Consider the following 13,843-nt stretch of genomic DNA (forward strand, 5'->3'; position numbering starts at 1 on the left):
TTATAACAGAAACGAAGAAAAATTCATTTTTTCGCAGAATTTTCGGTCTTTTTTCTTTTATAGCACAAAAAATAAAAAACTGAGAGGTGATTAAATACCACCAAAAGAAAGCTCTATTTGTGTGAAAAAAGGACAAACATTTCCTATAGGTCCAGTGTTGCATGACTGAGTAATTGTCATTCAAAATGTGAGGGCACCAAAAGCTGAAAATTGGTCTGGTTATTAACCACTTTCAGACCGGACCAATTTGCTGGTCAAAGACCAGACCACTTTTTGCGATTCGGCACTGCATCGCTTTAACTGACAATTGCGCGGTCGTGCGACGTGGCTCCCAAACAAAATTGACGTCCTTTTTTTCCCACAAATAGAGCTTTCTTTTGGTGGTATTTGATCACCTCTGCGGTTTTTATTTTTTGCGCTATAAACAAAAATAGAGCGACAATTTTGAAAAAAACACATTATTTTTTACTTTTTGTTATAATAAATATGCCCCAAAAATATATAAAAAAACATTTTTTTCCCTCAATTTAGGCCGATACGTATTCTTCTACATATTTTTGGTAAAAAAAATCGCAATAAGCGATTATTGATTGGTTTGCGCAAAAGTTATAGCGTTTACAAAATAGGGATAGTTTTATAGCATTTTTATTAATAATTTTTTATTATTTATTTTTTACTAGTAATGGCGGCGATCTGCGATTTTTATTGTGACTGCGACATTGTCGGGGACCCATCGGACATTTTTGACACATTTTTGGGACCATTGTCATTTATACAGCAATCACTGCTATATAAATGCAGTGATTCCTGTGTAAATGACACTGGCAGTGAAAGGGTTAACCAGTGGGTGGCAGTGTAGGGGTTAAGTGTTCCTAGGGGTGTGTTACTAACTGTGGGGGGGTTGGGCTTTCATTTAGTGTACACTGATCTCTGCTCCAATCACATGGAGCAGAGATCAGCATCACTAGTTGCTAGGCAGAATGGGAAAATGTTGTTTATACAGCATTTCCTCCATTCGGCCGCTCCGTGAGACGATCGCGGGGATGCCTGCGGCGATCGAGTCCGCGGATCGAGTCCGCGGGTCCCGCGACCGGACTCACGGGGGTCCCGACCAGCGCGGGAGCGCGCCGCCGGCGGCGCGCTCCCGATGGCACGGCGGCAACGAATATTGGACGTACATGTACGCCAATATGCCTGCCCGTGCCATGCTGTCGACGTACATCAGCGTGCGCTGGTCGGGAAGTGGTTAAGGGTGTTTAAGTGCCCAGTGGTCAAGTGGTTAATAATAGAGCTTGCAGTCAGTAGTGTTAGGAGATAGTGCGTGCTGTCTGCGTGCTCTGTACCCAGTACATACCGCTATAATATAGGGCAGGCCCCTACTTTCAAACATCCAACTTACAAACATCTCCTACTTGCAAACGCAAGGAGACAGCAGCAAGTGAGATGAAAAAATATGGACGACAAAACAAATTATACAGGGGTGATAACCCTTCCCTATGTTTTCCAAAAAGCTTTAAAATAGTTTTTTTGACTGGAGCTACACTTTAAAAATGTACCAGTTGAAAATTACAAACAGATTCAACTTAACACAACAAACCTACACAGTCCCTATCTTGTTTGCACCGCCTGTATACTGCTGTTCTGAGTATATAGGGCCTGGGGGCCACACGCATTTCCTTTTTTTAATATGGGTACGGGGTTCCCCTTAATATGCATACAAGACCTAAAGGGGCTGGTAATGGGCAGGGAGGGCTACCCATGCCATTTTTCTCAATGATTTTCAACCATATTGCAGGAACCAGATATAACATTAAAACCGCAAGCAGTTTTAAATGGTGTTATTTCCGTTTAATGTCATTTGGTGCAGGGACTGTTCTAAACACGGGAAACACGTGGCACTTCACAGGCATACTACAGACACCCCCCAGGCACCATATTTAAAGGAATATTTCACTTTTTTTTCACTTTAATCGTCATTAAAATCAGTGCTCCCGCCAAAACGGCCGTTTTTAAAACTTTTTTTGCAGTGACCTATGTCCCCTGAGGCAGGAGGCAGGTCCCCAAACCCTTTTTAGGACAGTACCTTCCATATTAGCCGTTAAAATTAGCACTTTCCATTTCGAACGTTCGAGTCCCATAGACTTCAATGGGGTTCTAACGTTCGTACCGAACGCTGGGGTCGTTCGCAAGTTCTGGTGCGAACCGAACCGGGGGGTGTTCGGCTCATCCCTACAAGGGTGGGTTCCTGAACCAACAAACGCCAGGTACACAATTGTCCAGCAAGGGCACAGTTCTGGAGGATGACGAGGTAGAGGATGATGAGGAGGAGATGGAGGAGGAGGAACCATGTTCACAGCAGGGTGGCACCCAGACCAGCTCATGGCCATCACTGGTGCATGGCTGGGGGGGATACAGAGGACATAGACGATACACCTCCCACAGAGGACAGCTTTTTGTTGCCTCGGGGCAGCCTGGCACACGAGTGATTACATGCTACAGTGTCTCCGCAACGACCGCCGAGTTGCCCACATTCTAACTGGTGCTGATTACTGGGTGGCCACGCTGCTGGATCCCCATTACAAGGACAATGTACCATCCTTAATTCCCTCACTGGAGCGTGATCGTAAGATGCGCCAGTACAACAAGTGCACACTGGTAGATGTGCTGCTGGTTGCATTCCCACCTAACAGCGGGGGCACGGTGGAAGCAGAAGGCGAAGGCAGAGGAGGAGGAAGAGGTCGCTAATGCAGCCGAGTCACCACCAGCAACTCAGAAGGCAGGATTAGCATGGCCGAAATGTGGAAAAGCTTTGTCAGCATGCCACAAGAACCAGCACCACCAACTGAGATGGAACGTCTTAGCAGGAGGCAGCATTTCACCAACATGGTGGAGCAGTATGTGTACACATACCTACACGTACTGAATCACAGGTCTGCCCCCTTCAACTTCTGGGTCTCCAAATTGGGCACATGGCCTGAGCTTGCCATTTACGCCTTGGACGTGCTGGCCTGCCCTGCAGCCAGTGTATTGTGTATTGTGTAATGTGTATTTAGCATGGCAGGAGGCATTATCACAGACAAGCACAGCTGCCTGTCCAGAGCCAATGTGGACAAGCTCACATTCATTAAAACGAACCAGGCATGGATCCCACAGGACTTGTCCATACCTTGTGCAGGATAGACATGTATACCGGTGTTCTGACAAAACCTGTCCGGCCATCGGATAGTGTCCTCCCCGTACTGAGCAGGCGCAGTGTTTGCGCAGTACAGAGGACAAGGAGATTCCAAAAATCTTTGAAGATGGACAGCGCCTGCGCAGTGAGTACAGGTTCAAGCCCCACCATCCAAGTGGACATACGGTAGCACATAGTAACAGGGCCCCTCGCGGTCTCGCTTCGCTCGCCACGCTTCGTTCGCCATGCTTCGGTCATGTCCTCGCTTCACTCGGCTATATTTTATTCTAACTCTATGTCCACTTGGATGGTGGGGCTTGAACCTGGACTCATGGCGCAGGCGGCGTTTGTCTTTGGAGATTTTCAGAATCCCCTTGTCCTCCATACTACACACTATGCGACGGGGGACAGAATTGGACTCATCACCGGCCTTACCCAGCCATTGTTGTATTTTTGATCTTTTTCACTCTTTTGGGGTGTGCCCTAATTAAAAAAAAATTTAATTAAAAACAAAAACCATTGTTGACTACCTTCTCCTCCTCCACCGCCGCTTCCACCTACACCGCCACACCCACCACCACTTCAACCTCCTACTCCATATGGGTAAGGATAAGGTCAAGATTATTATTTTTTCTTTTTTTCATTTCAAAGTATTTTATTTAGTATCACAATAATAATACATTTGAAAGTGACATTCAGAATATCGATTCAGTCAAAACAGAAAGGTTACAGGCAGCACAACAAGATGAATCGAGTGTAACACATCAGAGATATAAAATTTAAAACATTTTAGACAGATATGGTAGTGTTAGAGTGAAGGGTTGGTATTCCTGTTAATGGTCGGAGGTGTACCTCCCTGGACACCCCCAATGGGAGCTAGCTGTGCCCGAGAGGAGGAAATTAAAGAGGGATTCCACCAAAAAAAAAAAAATATTAACAGCCAGCAGCTATAAATACTACAGCTGCTGACTTTTAATAAATGGACACTCACCTGTCCAGGGTTCCAGCGATGCCGGCAGCCGAGACCGATCGATCGCTCGGCTCTCAGCTGCTGCCGCCACCATTCTAGGTGAGGGAATCAGGAAGTGAAGCGAATCGGCTTCACTTCCCGGTTCCCTACTGCGCATGCGTGAGCCGCGCCGCGCAATAGGAAATCTCTGCGCTGTCACTGGGACCCGTGTGTGTCCCAGCAGACAGCGCGGCAGGACAGGAAATGGCGTAGACTCCCACGGGAGTCTATGCCCGGAAGTGGGTGTAAATACCTGTCTTTGACAGGTATCTCCACCCCCCTCCCCCCTGAAAGGTGTCAATTGTGACACCGGAGGGGGGGAGGGATCCGATCAGCGGAGGTTCCACTTTAGGGTGGAATCCCGCTTTAACCATCAACCCATTGGAGTGATGTGAATGTGAGGAGAAGGATGGAAATGACCATGTGTCTTTTTGCCTAAGATAGGAATCTGTGACTAGGCATCAGTGTTTGTCATCTGCAAACAGGCCACATTTGTGAACCTGAGAGCCACATTGAAGTCCTTGTATTTTGGGGTCCCGGCGAATGGAGATGGCGAGTGTCTCAATTGCTATTGCAAAGATTAGCAGAGATAAAGGACAGCCTTGTCTGGTGCCTTTGGCTATATGTATTGGTTTGGAGTAGTGGCCTTGAAGCCTAATATAGACTTTAGGATTTGAATAAAGAGTTTGGATCAGGCCCATAAGCTTGTCGCCAAAGCCTCAACGTTCAAGGATTGTAAAGATGTATGGCCATAAGACCGAATCGAAGGCCTTTTGAAGGTCCAGTGATAAAAGCATGCCTGATTGTTTTGGACCTCCTGGCCAGTTTGTCTGGAGGATGGAGACTATGTCTATGGCTCTTCTGATCTGATCAGGGCCCTGTCTGCCTGGGATGAACCCCACTTGATCCTTATGAACATATCGGTTAATGAAGGAAGCTAGACGATTTACAAGGAGTTTGGTAAGGATTTTTAAATCGCTATTGATGAGGGAGATGGGTCTATAATTACTGACTTCTGGGTTTTTATCCGGTTTCGGTATTACTGCAATGTAGGCTGTGTTTAGGTGAGGATCAAGTGGGGTTCCCTGTGTCTGCATTAAAATTTTTTGTCAAATGTGAAGTCAGGGTGGTGGTAAATGTCTTGTAATAGGGGTTAGGGAGACCATCGGGGCCTGCAGCAAAACCTGATTTGAGGTTCTTAATGACTTCCTGTACCTCTTCTTCTGAGAAGGGGGCCTCCAGCATATTATTTTTTTATTTTTATGTATTTTATGTTATTTTAAGTTATTTCCCTATCCACATTTGTTTGCAGAGCACTTGCCATGCTCTTAACAACATTTTGCTGCCATTTGCAGCACTCTAGCCCTTTCCATTACTTTTTTAGAGCCATTTTAGTCCTCAAAAGTTCGGGTCCCCATTAACTTCAATGGGATCAAGTTTGGGTCAAGTTCGGGTCCCAAACTCTAACTTTTTTGTGAAGTTTGGCCGAACCCGAACATCCAGGTGTCCGCTCAACTCTATTCAGGTGTACACTGTGCAGGTGGCACAATACACCGACTGTAACTGCTGCAGCTGCCTGTGGTATAGGACCATAACAACACCAGCAATTGGGGTAGATTTAGGTACACACTGTGCAGGTGGCACAATACACAGACTGTAACTGCTGCAGCTGCTTGTGGTATAGGACCAGAACAACACAAACAATTGGGGTAGCTTCAGGTGTACACTGTGCAGGACGCACAATACACTGACTGTAACTGCTGCACCTGCCTGTGGTATAGGACCAGCCAAACACCAGCCATTGGGGTAGCTTCAGGTGTACACTGTGCAGGGGGCACAATATACCGACTGTAAATGCAATAGCTTCAGAGGAAATAAACACACTGTCTCTCCGTCTATCTCTACGAGTCGCAACACACTACGCAAGGCCAACACACAGACAGCCTTATATAGTGTGGGGTGTGTACTAAACCCCCTGAGCCCTAATTGGCCACAAGCAACCTGCCTGTGGCCAATTATGGCTCTCTCTCCGCTGATGGCGCTGTGATTGGCCAAGCATGCGGGTCATAGTGCATGCTTGGCCAATCATCAGCCAGCATTGCACTGCGATGGTGCAGTGCATTATGGGCCGTGAGCGTCACTCAAATTTGACACGAACGGCCCATAATGTTCTAGTTTCGCCGAACGGGCGAACCGCCAGTTTTCGAGTCGAACATGAATTCGACTCGAACAATCAGCTCATCCCTAGTAGTGATGGCCGAACAGTTCGCCCGGCGGTCGTTTCGCGGCGAATTTCGGCTGTTCGCGATTCGCCCGATCGGCGGACTATTGCCGCCGTTCGCCCGGCGGACTTCCGTGTTTTTATTATGTAAAAGAACTTTGACCTGATGACACATCCATCATGGGGTACAGGACAGCCAATTGAGACATTACAGCACATGGACACTTGGACATTCCCCCTAACCTATAAATACACCCGATCCGGCGGCCATTTTACATTCTTTCTTCTGTCACTATAGGGAAAGGTTGCTGTGTGGAGTAGGGAGAGATAAATCGCTAGCTATTTGGTACACAAAAGTTCTTTTCAGGACTGGTATAGGTGTTAGGTGTATATAGGTTTGCTGTGCTACTGATTGTTGCAGCAGCCTGAGTGTCTTTTGTCAGTTTAGAGAAAGGGACAGGACGGTGTGTGCTACAGGGAGAGTCAGTTTAGTCGTCATCATCATCATCATCATCATTAGCTGTTACTATCAGGTCCACAAAAGAGCTATTCCAGTAACCACTAATCGTTCCAGTCTCCTCTTTTTTGCCACTTTGTATAGGGACAGGAAGGAAGCAGTGTGTCAGGCAGTGAGGGTTAGTTTAAAGAGTTGCTGTTACTATTAGTTCCACAAAGGTTCTTTTCAGGACTGGTATCAGTGGTACGTTAATAGGCTTGTACACGTATAATATTCTTTCTTCCAAATATAGAAAGAATAATATACTTGACTGCTGCCCTTCTGCTGCAGTCTGCTAATCATTCACAACTCACTTGTTCCACAAAGCTCTTTATCAGGACTGGTAACTTGGTCTGTGTAGGGTGCTACAGTACATAGGGTTGAGTGAGGTACAGTCTGCCGTTCTGTAAGGACTGGTATCGGTCCACAATAGATAGGGTTGACGTGCACCATTGCTGACCGGTGCCCTATACTGCAGCAGTCCTTCATTGGTATAGGGACTGACGTACAGTCTGCTATTCAGTCACACACAACCTACTTGGTCCACAAAGTTCCTTATAAGGACTGGTAACTTGGTGAAGGGTGCTACAGTACATAGGGTTGAGTGAGGTACAGTCTGCCGTTCTGTAAGGACTGGTATCGGTCCACAATAGATAGGGTTGACGTGCACCATTGCTGACCGGTGCCCTATACTGCAGCAGTCCTTCATTGGTATAGGGACTGACGTACAGTCTGCTATTCAGTCACACACAACCTACTTGGTCCACAAAGGTCCTTATAAGGACTGGTAACTTGGTCTAGGATGCTACAGTACATAGGGTTGAGTGACGTACAGTCTGCCGTTCTGTAAGGACTGGTATCGGTCCACAATAGATAGGGTTGACGTGCACCACTGCTGACCGCTGCCCTATACTGCAGCAGTCCTTCAGCAGTATAGGGACTGACGTACAGTCTGCTATTCAGTCACACACAACCTACTTGGTCCACTAAGGTCCTTATAAGGACTGGTAACTTGGTGAAGGGTGCTACAGTACATAGGGTTGAGTGAGGTACAGTCTGCCATTCTGTAAGGACTGGTATTGGTCCACAATAGATAGGGTTGACGTGCACCACTGCTGACCGCTACCCTATACTGCAGCAGTCCTTCATCGGTATAGGGACTAAGAGTTTTGTCACAGGGTGATTTAAAAAAATGACAGGCAGAGGAAGAGGCAGGCCCTTCCGCAGGGGTGGTAGGGGTAGGGCAGGAGCAACAGCCTTGAGCCAAAGTGGGAAGTTGCAGAAGGTGCGTTCAATTACTTTAAAGGACGCACCAGACTTGGTTGAGTGGCTCACTCAGCCTTACTCTTCTGCACCCTCCTCATCCTCTCGATCTGCACCCTCTTCTTCACTCTCTGCTATGTGCACCCCCAAAGACACTACCACCAACAATACCACCACCACCACCACCACCACATACCTTCCGCTTGAATCACAGGAATTATTTTCCGATCCATATCAAGAGGACATTTCTGATGCGCAGCCACTCTTGGTATTGGATCAGGAAGAGGAGGTAGCAACAACCGCTACTCAGCAGTCTGACGACAGTATCCAGATCAGCCCAAGGAGGAGGTTGGTCCCCGGTGTTGCTGCCTACTCCGAGATCTCTACTTATAGCGATGGGGAAGGTGACGTTGATGATGACGTGTCTAGTGATGTCACGTGGGTGCCCACAAGAGAGGAAGAGGAGGGGAGTTCAGAGGGAGATATGGACCAGCAGATAGGGAGGAGAAGCAGGACTAACTTACATTGCACAGGAGGGACAAAGCAGACTGCAAATGTATCAGGAGCGAGTCATCGACCATGTACGGTCACATCTGGCGCTCCCAGGACACCGGCACATGGCTCCGCAGTGTGGGCTTTTTTTAACGTGTCCACTGCTGACAATAGCGTTGCCATCTGCAATCTTTGCAGTCAACGCATTAGTCGCGGTAAGCCCAACACTCACCTAGGGACGACCGCCTTAAGAAGGCACATGGGCAGCCATCACCGAGCCGAGTGGGAGCAACGGAACACACAAAGCCACACTGCAGGCTCTCACCGTCCAGCCTCGTCTTCTACTTCTCCTTCTCCTCTCTCCTCACAATTGTCCTCCACTCCACCTTCCATCACGCCAAGCTCACATTTTTCTGCAAAAAGGCAGGCTTCCATGGGCCTAATGTTCGAGCGTAAAAAAATGATGACGCCGGATAACCCTCTTGCCCAAAGATTGACGGCTGGCTTGTCAGAACTCATAGCCCACCAACTACTGCCATATAAACTGGTGGACTCGGAGGCCTTTCGCAAATTTGTGGCCATTGGAACTCCACAATGGAAGGACCCAGGAAGGAAGTATTTCTCAGAGAAGGGCATCCCAGAGCTATATGGCCATGTTCAGCGGCAAGTGAATGTATCTCTGGCACACAGTGTCGGTGCCAAGATACATCTGACCACAGACACGTGGTCTAGCAAACACGGGCAGGGAAGGTATATCACTTTTACTGCCCACTGGGTGAACCTTCTGACGGCCGTCAAGCATGTAACCCGTGGCACCCGCGTAGATTTGGTTTTACCGCCACTGATTGCATGCAGGCCTGACTCTTCTTCTCCTCCTCCTCCTACTCCATCCTCCTCCCTCTCCTCCTCAGCTGCCTCCTCCTTTTCCGCTGCTAGCGTCTCTTCCGCTGCACTGCCCAAGCTCCCCAGAACCTATTCCACATGCCAGGTGAGACGTTGCCATGCCGTGCTGCGTCTGTTGTGCCTGGAAGCCAAGAGCCACACTGGCCCGGCACTCCTTTCAGCTTTGCGTTCACAGGCAGATCAGTGGCTAACACCGCTCAATTTGACAGTTGGTAAAGTGGTGTGTGACAACGATGCCAATCTGCTTAGCGCATTGAAACAGGGCAAAATCACGCACGTGCCATGCATGGCACACGTCTTAAACTTGGTCGTGCAGCGATTCCTTGTCAAATACCCTGGGATCCAGGACATCTTGCGGCAGGCAAGGAAAATCTCGGCCCATTTCAGAAGATCGTACACGGCCATGGCTCGCCTTGCTGACATTCAGCGGCGACACCATCTGCCGGTCAGACGTCTTATTTGCGATTGCCCGACGCGATGGAACTCAACCTTCTATATGCTTGATAGGCTGCTCCAGCAGAAACGTGCAGTTAACATCTACCTGTATGAACTCTGCGAAAGAAACGGTTCTGGGGAGCTGGGTTTTTTTTCACCGCGCCAGTGGCTGCTCATGCGCGACGCATGCAGACTTCTGCGGCCATTTGAGGAGATCACCAAACTGGTCAGTCGCAGCCATGGCGCCATCAGTGACATGGTACCTTATGCCTTCTTTATGGAGCGTGCATTGCGTCGTGTCATTGATCAAGCTGTGGAGGAGCAGGAGCGGGAAGATGAGGAAGTCGCAATGCTGGATGAATTCCCAGGGGGGGCTACTCTATCTGAGACAAGTCAACAACAGGAGTCTGATGAGGAGTCAGAGGAGGATGGTGCCGGGGCGGATGAGGCGGAGCAAAAAGAGCATGCTTTAAACCTTTCTGGGATCTCTGTTGTGCGTGGATGGGGAGAGGAGAATGAAGAGGACGACATTATCCTGGATGATGAGCAGGAGCCAGGCCACCACACCGCTTCCACTTTAGTGCAAATGGGGGCCTTCATGCTCCAGTGTTTTAATAGGGACCCCCGTATAAAAAGCATAAGGGTCAAGGACCAGTACTGGGTGGCAACGTACTTAGACCCCCGGTACAAACACAAAATGGCGGAAATGTTACCGCCGTCGCAGAGGGCTGTCAGAATGCAGCACTTCCAGGCCTTGCTTCGAGAAATGCTGCATTCTGCTTTTGCGAGCGCTGGCAGAGGAGCAATTCACACTCCCAGAGAAGGAGTTGCGGATACCAATCCAACAGCGCCTGCAAGAAGAGGCCGGTTTGAAGATGTGTTGGTGACTTCGGATATGAGGTCATTCTTTCAGCCGACCCATCGACAGGTGTCATCCGGATCCAGCATCAGGGAACGCCTAGACCGTCAGGTGTCCGACTACATCGGGTTAACAGCCGATGTGGACGCTCTGAGGAGTGATGAACCCCTGGACTACTGGGTGGGCAGGCTTGACCTCTGGCCAGAGCTTGCCCAATTTGCAATCGAACTGTTGGCTTGCCCCTCATCCAGTGTCCCGTCCGAAAGGACGTTCAGCGCAGCAGGGGGGATCGTGACCGATAAGCGTACTCGCCTAGCTCACGACAGTGTTAACTACCTCACATTTATAAAAATGAATGAGGCATGGATCTCGGAGGAATTCAACACACGTGACCAGTAGACCATGTATATGTCTATAAACAATTTTTTTTAATCAAGCACACAGACCTTCTTTCTTCATTTGGCTCACTTCCTTGTCCCAAAAAAGCACACCGTACTATATGCCCCTACCCTCCTCTTTGAAGAGGTTGAGCGGTGTCATATTTCTACTGGGGCTGCTTATGAGGGGATCACACCATCCCTGTGCTGTGCTGACTTTCTCCTGGGGGTTCTTATTATGAGGGGATCACACCATCCCTGTGCTGTGCTGACTTCCTCCTGGGGGTTCTTATTATGAGGGGATCACACCATCCCTGTCCTGTGCTGATTTACTCCTGGGCCTGCTTATTATGAGGGGATCACACCATCCCTGTCCTGTGCTGACTTACTCCTGGGGGTTCTTATTATGAGGGGATCACACCATCCCTGTGCTGTGCTGACTTTCTCCTGGGGGTTCTTATTATGAGGGGATCACACCATCCCTGTGCTGTGCTGACTTCCTCCTGGGGGTTCTTATTATGAGGGGATCACACCATCCCTGTGCTGTGCTGACTTCCTCCTGGGGCTGCTTACGGTGCTGCTGTCAGTGCTGTATATCACGGTGCTGGTGTGAGTGCTTAATGTCACGCTGCTGCTGTCAGTGCTCTCTATCGCGGTGCTGCTGTCAGTGCTGTATATCACGGTGCTGATTTCAGTGCTTAATGTCACGCTTCTGATGTCAGTGCTCTCTATCACGGTGCTGCTGTCAGTGCTGTATATCACGGTGCTAATGTCAGTGCTTTATGTCACGCTGCTGATGTCAGTGCCCTCTATCACGGTGCTGTTGTCAGATGACTCTATCACAGTGCAGGTGTCATTGCTGTATGTCACGCTGCTGGTGATCATCTCCTGCACCCTCTTCTTTGCCTACCCTGGTCCCTGACCTTCCGTCTCCTCCATTGCCTTCATGCGCTCCACAGTCCTGAATTGTCAGAACAATTTCCCATATAAAAAAAGAATGCTTGTAGTTATCGATCCCAAATTCACCTCATACATGTATTATGTCATTGGCCATGTGGTGGGACTATGTTTGCCCAGCTAATAATTATTTTGTGGCTGCAAATTTGACCTAAAGGTTTGCGAAGTTCGCCTCCCATTGAAGTCAATGGGACCCGCCGCGAACTTTCCGTTTCGCGAACTATCAGCCGCGTTTGCGGTCCGCGTTCGCGAAACGTCCCGTCGGAAGTTCGTCCATCACTAATCCCTAGTGCCAGGTTAGGGTGATATATAGAGCCAGGTCAGGGTGGTATATAGTATCAGGTCAGGGTGGTATATAGTGCCAGGTCAGGGTGGTATATAGAGCCAGGTCAGGGTGGTATATAGAAACAGGTTAGGGTGGTATATAGTGCCACGTTAGGGTGCTATATAGAGCCAGGTCAGGGTGGTATATAGTGCCAGGTTAGGGTGATATATAGTGCCAGCTCAGGGTGAAATATAAAGCCAGATCAGGGTGTTATATAGTGCCTGGTTAGGATGGTATACAGTATAGTGGAAGGTCAGAGTAGTATATAGTGCCAGGTTAGGGTTATATATAGTGCCAGGTCAGGGTGTTATATAGTGCCAGGTTAGGTTCGTATTGTAGAGACAGGTCTGCATATAGTGACAGTGTGCTTTGCTCAGTCACTTACAGCATGTCAGAAGATTCCCGGGCTGATGTGCTATGGGGTCTCCCCTCCTCTTTCTTCTTTAGCTGTGAGAGGGGGTCAGCCTGAGGGGAGGGGTCTGTAGGAGGAGTGGAGGAGGCAGCCACACCCTAACCCCGCCCACCACCTCAGGCTGCTTCGCGAGATAGTAAACATCCCCAAGGGACAGCCTAACTTGATGAGATGACAGGGGGGAGTTACAGACAGCCTCCCCCACACCGCTGGGCTCTCTGCTGATCCAATCAATGTTTTTACAAAGCTTGACAGGGAAAGTGCAGGGGCTCCAGACGCACCCTGGGTCCCCGGGCAGTGCCTGACACCCCTCCAATGTGTGTCACCTAGGGCGGTCCGCCCCCCCTCCCCTCCCTTGGTACTCCACTGTGCACACGTTACCTTAGCAATTTGTCTTCTGTGCACCATAGCATAGTCATGTTTGGTCTTGAACTCTGCAGTATTCTCTGGGCAGCTATCTTTAGGGAATTTTGCCTTTTAAAGACAAAGGTTTCCAATGAATATAATAAAATGCTACATTAGAAGGGGGTCCTTAATGAGAGAACAGAAAGGGCAAGAGGAATCATTTGAGGGCCACAGGTGCATGTTGATGCTCTTTTAGGCTGGGTTCACACCGCTGCGGGTGGGAGACCCGGATGTGATTCGCACCGCACTGCAGTGCAAATCACATCCGATCTCTGTAGCGATGCGAGTTCAGCCATACAAATAGTATGGCTGAATTCACATCGCACCCGCCGCAAACTCGCACAGGACCCTTTTTTTGGTCCGCAGCAGAATCGGATCGCATGGGTGTTCACACCATGCGATCCGATCCCTGTCCGAGTTTGCAGATCGCACTGCGATATGCGAACTGATGTGGGGTGTCATTAAGGTTTCACTGACACTCCCAGCAGTCCGCATAGGGCAGTGTGAACTGCCGGCG

Source organism: Lithobates pipiens, unplaced genomic scaffold (assembly GCF_037356315.1).
Source record: "Lithobates pipiens isolate NorthernLeopardFrog02 unplaced genomic scaffold, aLitPip1_a1.2 Scaffold_24, whole genome shotgun sequence".
Taxonomy (NCBI): Eukaryota; Metazoa; Chordata; class Amphibia; order Anura; family Ranidae; genus Lithobates; species Lithobates pipiens.